Genomic DNA, 8,254 nt, shown 5'->3' with positions numbered 1-8,254 from the left:
TTAAAAGTAAATATGTTCTTGAGCGAGGAGGAGAGGATGGACAAATTGCTTTAAAAGAAAATAGAATCACGTTTTATAGTTCGGACACTATTCGTTAAGGAAAGCACTTTGGTTTTGACACGACTCGGCGAAAACCAACGTAATTGTGCTGTTGGGATGCTTCAAGCTGGAATGGCACAAAATATCGTAGCAAAACACTTTGGAGTTCATCGGAACACCACCCAGTCATTATAGAGACGTTTCCAACAATCTGGTAACACTCGGGATCGACCACGTTCTGGGCGTTCTCGTGTGACGTCGCGTTGACAGGACAACCACATTAGACTTGTGCACCTGAGAAATCGTTTCCAGACAGCAAGTTTGACTGCTCGTAGCATTCCTGGACTTCGACCAATCAGTCCAAGAACTGTGCGTAATCGTCTGTGCGAGCACAACATCAGACCAAGACATCCAGCGGTGCGCCCAATACTGCTTCAACGTCACCGTATCGCTAGACTAGCATGGTGCAGACGACATCTGCGATTCAGAATACAGTAGAGGAGTAGTGGTCGCACGGGAGAGTGGACGTGTTTTATGTCGCTCCACCAGAATGGAAATCTCTTGCACTTATAGACTCTGCTATACTGCATTATATTCGTAAATGGGACAATTTATTCAGTGAATTTCAGTGGTAATGAGTTAGTACATTATTTTGGACATGCAAAGTACCGATTCCGTCAAGCAGCCTCCAAAGAAAAAAAACAACGCAACAAAAGCAAGCAGAACAAAGGAACTGTGAGTAGTGATAACATGACTTCACAAACCAATAACTCGCAACCCAAGTTCATTTCTAATCAACAGTTAGTTCCAAATAATCAACAATATGCTCCTAACAATCCAACGTTTCTATCTCAATCTGTGTCCCCTCAGTTTCAGCAAGTTAATCCACAATTCCTCCCTGGTAATGCGGGCGGAGGTGGATCTGACTTACAGTACATTGTAATGGAAAACTCAAAAAAGCTTGATTATGTTATCTCTAGACTTTCCACTCTTGATGATCTCAGCAAAAAGATTTCTTCACTGGACACTAAAATGTCGGGCTTTGATAGAAAGTTAAAGGAATTTGAGCAAAAATCAATTGACTTTGAGACCAGCATGCAATTTCTTTCAGATCAAGTTGAAAGCCTGGGTAAGCGTACGCCGGTGAGATTTCCATTGACAATTTGTAGAGGGGTCCTTCCACGTGCTGTTATTCCACCCCCACACCATAACGCTATCTCTGTATGAAGGGTAAGGAGACAGATGTCGTAAAATTGTCCACAAAAGATGCTGACAAAAACATTGAATTACTTAATTCTGAAATTGACACTCTTAAAAAACAAAATTTAGATCTCAAAGAATCTCATCTAGATCTTCAACGCGTTATTAACTTTGTTAATTCAAGTTCGAATACCAGTGTCTTTCGAGTGTGCTGAAATTGACGTTATTCGACGTTAACATTAATGGATTATGAAATGTTGTAACGAATACATTTGTTAACACTATTGCAAAAAATAAAATTTGTTCATTGTTATTTTTCAAAAATGTCAAATATCTCGGATGACTCCTTCACATGCAGACATTTTGAACTTTATCGGTATTTCATCCTTAAGAACGTTGGTAGTTTTCAGTTTTTGTGTTTGAAATCTCCCAGTTTGCCATTTCCTTGTCAAAGTAAACACGGAATTAAGTTCCCGTGTATATGGGCAGCGAGTCCAATGCCCATTTTTTATTATGTTTTGTAAAATATATTGTTTAATTGTAATTAAAACGCAACATCAAACGTCAAAAATATATACAAGTATTAAAGATAAAACATAGACAATTTCATATAAAAACAATTAGTTCTCCTCGCTTGTAATATGTACTCCGTACCAAAAAAGTAGGCGTTGCTGAAATATAGCATTGCCCTGCGGAAGTAGTTATGCGCACATGCAGAAAATATCGTTAAAAAGTCTAAAGTACTTTTTTTGTTTCATTTTTTCCAGATGAAATCTATTTAATTTATTTCAATGTTTTATCTGATAAGATGTTAAAAATTGGTGTACATAAGGAAATTGAAGTTTACTGGATCTTTATTAATCAAAAGTTAAAAAATATACATGTACAGCGTCATAGCAAAATTCAAAATGGCGGCCGTGAACAAGGAGGAAATATCGAGCAATAAAAAGTATGAAACACTGACTTACTTTCTTAATATTTTGTGAGCCGACCTTTGTATCTGACTTCAGGCTAAATCCGACGGGGAATTGATAGGTATAGGTTTTTACATACTCAGGGGTGATATTTTGCGATATGTCAAGAAATGCGACAAAAGTTCATCTCGGTTGGTGATGTCTCTGGCCGTGTTTTGAAGTGAACGTTTTATTTTCCACCAAATACTTTTAATTATATTGATGTCCGGGGACTGTGTTGACCATGTAATAGAAGGAATGTCCGGGGTCTGTGTTGACCATGTAATAGAAGGAATGTCCGGGGACTGTGTTGACCATGTAATAGAAGGAATGTCCGAGGTCTGTGTTGACCATGTAATAGAAGGAATGTCCGGGGTCTGTGTTGACCATGTAATAGAAGGAATGTCCAGGGTCTGTGTTGACCATGTAATAGAAGGAATGTCCAGGGTCTGTGTTGACCATGTAATAGAAGGAATGTCCGGGGACTGTGTTGACCGTGTAATAGAAGGAATGTTATTGTTTTATTTATATTTACTTGCAATCCTGGCTCTCTGCACGAGTGCATTGTCATCTTGAAAAAGGTAAGGTTTATTGAAAAATGTTTTACTATAACTGACCACAAATGTTCATGAAGTATGTCAATATACTTTTGAGCAGTTATGCTGCCATCAACAAGACACAAAGCCCCTACACCATCATAAGTGATGCATTCCCACACCATAACTGCAATCCGACGTTTACGAGGAAGGAACATACAGTGGGGTAGATACGCCTCATTTGCTTTTCTCCAGACATGTGATAAAACCTGTGATTGTATCTCCAGGCTGTCCAGCACTTGTTGTCAAAAAATTAGGGCTAATTCTGGGGGGGGGGGGTTAAGAAATTTTAGGGCTAAAATTAGGAATTGTAAAACAAAATTAGGGCAGTTTTATGCATTTAAATGAACTTACCTTTGCAAATTTGACAAGAAAGAAACTTACATAAATACTGTTAGTGCAGGAAGGGCATCTTCCAAGGTTCCATTGTCCCAGCTGTTATTGGCTATAACCTTAATAATAACATCTTTGTCACAGTCACAACCATGAAACAAGCTTGACACATGGATCAACTGGTCAACTGTCCTTCACTATATCATCTGAATAAGATCTGCAAACTACGTTAATACACATTTAGAATGAAAACATCTTCATAATTGCTAGAGTAGCAATATGAAAAAATAAATAAATAAGGAATTGACAAGAACAGTTAGGGTCTTTTTAGAATTCAAAATTATAGGAATTTTAGTAAAACTAAATTTTTAAAGGAATTTTAGGGCCGCTGTACAGCCTGTTAATCTCCAAGGACAACTTAACTTTCGTCAGAAAATCTGATATTCTGCCAATACTGATCTACTGTCAATCGTAATTTCCAAAAACACCAAAATCGCTTTTTCCGTTTAACTTCACGAATAACCATGCTCATGTGTATTTTCATGCGACCCCTCTTTGATATCCTTATTATGCCCCCCTTTGAAAAAGAGGGGGCATATTGTTTTGCACCTGTCGGTCGGTCGGTCGGTCTGTAGACCATGTGTTGTCCGCTCAGTATCTTGAGAACCATTCACTTGATGATAATGATATTTCATATGTGGGTTAGTTATGAGTAGAAGAGGATCCCTATTGTTTTTCAGGTCCAAGGGTCAATCTACTCTGGACATAGGAATATAATGTCCGCTCAATATCTTGAGAACCCTTTGCTTGAAAGACATCAAACTTGGCACACTGGTACATCCTAAGGAGTAGATGACCCCTATTGATTTTGAGGTCATATGGTCAAAGGTCAAGGGTCAAACTGGGCATAGGAATATACTGACCATTCAATGTCTAGAGAACCCTTTGCTTGACAGACATCAAACTTGGTACGCCAGTACATCTTCAGAAGAAGATGACCCCTATTGATTTTGAGGTCACATGGTCAAGGGTCAAACTGGACATAGGAATATACTGTCCGTTCAATATCTTGAGAACCCTTTGCTTGACAGACATCAAACTTGATACACTGGTACATCTTCAAGAGAAGATGACCCCTATTGATTTTGAGGTCACATGGTCAAAGGTCAAGGGTCAAACTGGACATAGGAATATACTGTCCGTTCAATATCTTGAGAACCCTTTGCTTGACAGACATCAAACTTGATACACTGGTACATCTTCAAGAGAAGATGACCCCTATTGATTTTGAGGTCACATGGTCAAAGGTCAAGGGTCAAACTTGACATGGGAATATACTGTCTGCTCAGTATCTTGTGAACCCTTTTCTTGACAGACATCAAACTTGGTACATTGATACGTCTTCAGGAGAAGACGACCACTATTGATTTTGAGGTCACATGGTCAAAGGTCAAGGGTCACACTAGACAGGAATATACTGTCCGTTCAATATCTTGAGAACCCTTCGCTTGACAGACATCAAACTTGGTACACTGGTACATCTTCTTGAGAAAATTACCCCTATTTATTTTGAGGTCACATGTTTAAAGGTCAAGGGTCAAACTGGACATAGGAATATACTGTCCGTTCAATATCTTGAGAACCCTTTGCTTGACAGACATCAAACGTGGTACACTGGTACGTCTTCAGGAGAAGACGACCCCTATTGATTTTCAGATCACATGGTCAAAGGTCAAGGATTAAACTGTACATTGGAATATACTGTCTGCTCCATATCTTGAGAACCCTTTGCTTGACAGACATTAAACTTGGTACACTGGTACATCTTCAGGAGAAGATGACACCTATTGATTTTGAGGTCGTGTGGTCAAAGGTCAAGGGTTAAACTGTACATAGGAATATACTGTCCGCTCAATATCTTAAGAACCCTTTGCTTGACAGACATCAAACTTGGTACACTGGTACATCTTCAGGAGAAGATGACTACTAATTATTTTAAGGTCACATGGTCAAAAGTCAAGGGTCAAATTGGACATAGGAATATACTGTCCGTTCAATATCTTGAGAACCCTTTAGTTGACAGACATCAAACTTGGTACACTGGTACATCTTCAGGAGTTGATGACCCCTATTGATTTTTAGGTCACATGGTCAATCCACTCTTGACATAGGAAGATATTGTCTGCTCAATATTTTGAATTGATGATACTACTCTCAATTAAATGATGTGTGTGTTTATAACCCTTTTCAATTTTGCACCATGGGGGGCATATGTGTTTTACAAACATCTCTTGTTTTCCTAAGGAATCTCTGGACTTTACAATTATGGACAGTTTCGGTATGACATTTACCATCATTTAAATTCAGTGTAATATCGTTTAGTGTCCTGTATGTAAAACGTATACGGTACCAATTTTGATGCACCAGATGCGCATTTGGACAAATAATGTCTCTTCAGTGATGTTCATAAGTCGAAATATGAAATCCGAAATAACAATAAAGTTGTAAGAATTAAAAGGAAAAACAGAGTGCCAAAGACTGGGATCAGAGATCAGAGCTATGCATGAGGCAGATAATTCTTAATTTTGAAATGAATTGCTAAATTCTATTACAACAATTAGATATACATCCCTATTTTCAAGCTAGTAACGAATTACGTAGCTAATGAGTTGTAGATACCCTCGGGGACTAACAGTCCACCAGCAGAGGCTTCGACCCAGGGGTCGTAATGTAAAACTTATACGATACCAATTTTGATGCACCTGTTGATGTATCTGTTGCTTTTGACCGCCCGCATAATCCAGTTTTTATATGTGCATCCCGGTGCGACAACTTTCGAGGTCTACCAACTCGTGGTAAAGTTTTCACTTTTGAATATACAAATGTATTTCTTCCAAACAGATGTAACGGTGCATTCACTAATATTCAACTGTCGAACGATTTCCGAAGTTTTGTGATCCTCGCTTTTAAGAGTTACGATAAGATATTTAACTTCCTTACTCAGTTCACTGGATTTTCGACTCATGATAATATTCAGACGACAAAAGGTATAAGATTGCGTCATTTTTTATTTTATTATTTTTTTTACATAAAGACAATTCAGTCAAAACATTTTTGGGTAACTTGTATTTTCAGTAGAGTTATCGCTCTTTCCCTAATCGAGACTTGAAAAATCGCAAATACGTTTAGTATAGTACATTGGATCGTATTACTATAGTAAAGATATGTTGTTGTTTCTTTGAAAAGTTCCTTCATTCATGCACATCAAACAAACACCCTGAATACTTAGTGTAGTATCAAACAGTTGCATAAATGCTCATTTTTTTTTTAAAACTTTGATATTTTGTTCTAATGAACAAAACCTCTTATTGTGCATGGTATAAAAGAAATCTATCCTATAATTTGTTCTCCATTTAGTTTCAGATATAGGGTATCAAACCCCAGTTAGAAGAATGTGGAAAAAAAAACTCGTGATAGAATATGCCCTATGTCAGGGATGTGACTGAATTCCTCAGAAATCAGAGGAAAACTGGTAAAAAGGGGAGGAAAACACCTCACCCTACCTAGAAAAGTATCACTATCTGCCACATTAGATCAAATCCAGAGTGTTTTATTTTTTCGAAAATTGAGCAAATCAGAGGATTTCCTCTGAAAAGAGGAAAAATCACACCCCTGCTATGTAAATTTTATCTATAGATCGATTGATTGAATATTGTTTCACGTCCCTCTCGAGAATATTTCACTCATATGTAGACATCACCACTGCCGGTGAAGGGCTGCAAAATTTCGGCCTATGCTCGGCGCTTATGGCCTTTGAGCAGGGAGGGATTTTTATCGTGCCACACCTGCTGTGACACGGGACCTCGGTTTTTGCTGTCTCATCCGAAGGACCGCCCCATTTTGTCGTCTTCTACGACAAGCAAGGGTACGGAGGACCTATTCTAACCCGGATCCTCACGGGACTTATCTGTAGATATTTTACAAGAATTAATAATACTTTTTTATATAGCTAACCTATTTGTTACTAAATCTCGACAAAATGCATTGCATTTGATATATTTGTGTACACCCCGAGGTACAGTACAACATTCATGGCTCGTTAATTGCAAATATTAAACGCAAAATTGCTACATATTAAGATATTTTCAAAGGAAATGTATAGTTCAAATTTTGAACAAAATGATAGAGAAATTGATATATTTTAAAATAAAGAGAATTCAACGTAGGATTTTGGATATTTTGGACTTGCAAGAAAATTTGATTAAGAGAAAAATGACACATTCGACAAATGACGCAATCATATTTGACCTTTAACCTTAAAATATGATCTTGAACTTCAGTACACGTTAAGACACAATACTGCTTATACATGTGTCCAAATATCAGGTCTCTACTAGTTCCACAACAAAAGTTACCTATTGCTTTATGATAGATAGTTAAATCTCACAAAGATGAAATAAAGATTTAGACTCCCAGACCTCCAAAATATTGGATGTCTCCCATATTTTTTTCAGAATATGCCGAATTCATGCCATGAATTGTATTAGTTTGTTCAAAACATCATTGAATATTAGTATTATGGAGATTTCATTTATTAAATTATTGAATCTAAGAAGCGAAAACCAAGTTTACAGGTGTTTGGTAGTTACCTTGATTAATGTTGAGAGAAGCTTCGTCCAAAATTGTGAAGTTCTGACCTCTTGATCAGGGAATCTCTGCAAGGCCATGGGTAAAAAAAATTGAATTTTATCTTCAAATATATATATATATCACTAACTAGATGAAACCCCGCGCAAGCGCGGGAAATCAGAATTAAATAATATTGCATAGAGGAAGGACTTTTTAATGTGTGTTTGAATTGTTGCATACATTGATTGAATGAACGAGGCTGTCCTTCATTGAATGGGATATATATTCCCATATATAAGCAAAATAATTATAAATCTTCATGAAATAATAAGTACAATGTATGTATTATAAGTATAACTAACACTGAACACCTCCACAAATTTATGCTGATTGTGTCGTAAACCAATCGCATCTTCTCGGCTTGATTGGTAGGACGTTGCCTGACTTCGTTCTGAAAATTTCCATAAGCTGATTCAAGACTAAAACCACGGATTGAAGAAACGA

The sequence above is a fragment of the Ostrea edulis genome, chromosome 10, assembly GCF_947568905.1.
Source record: "Ostrea edulis chromosome 10, xbOstEdul1.1, whole genome shotgun sequence".
In the NCBI taxonomy this organism is placed as follows: Eukaryota; Metazoa; Mollusca; class Bivalvia; order Ostreida; family Ostreidae; genus Ostrea; species Ostrea edulis.
Note: the sequence above shows the minus strand (reverse complement) of the source record.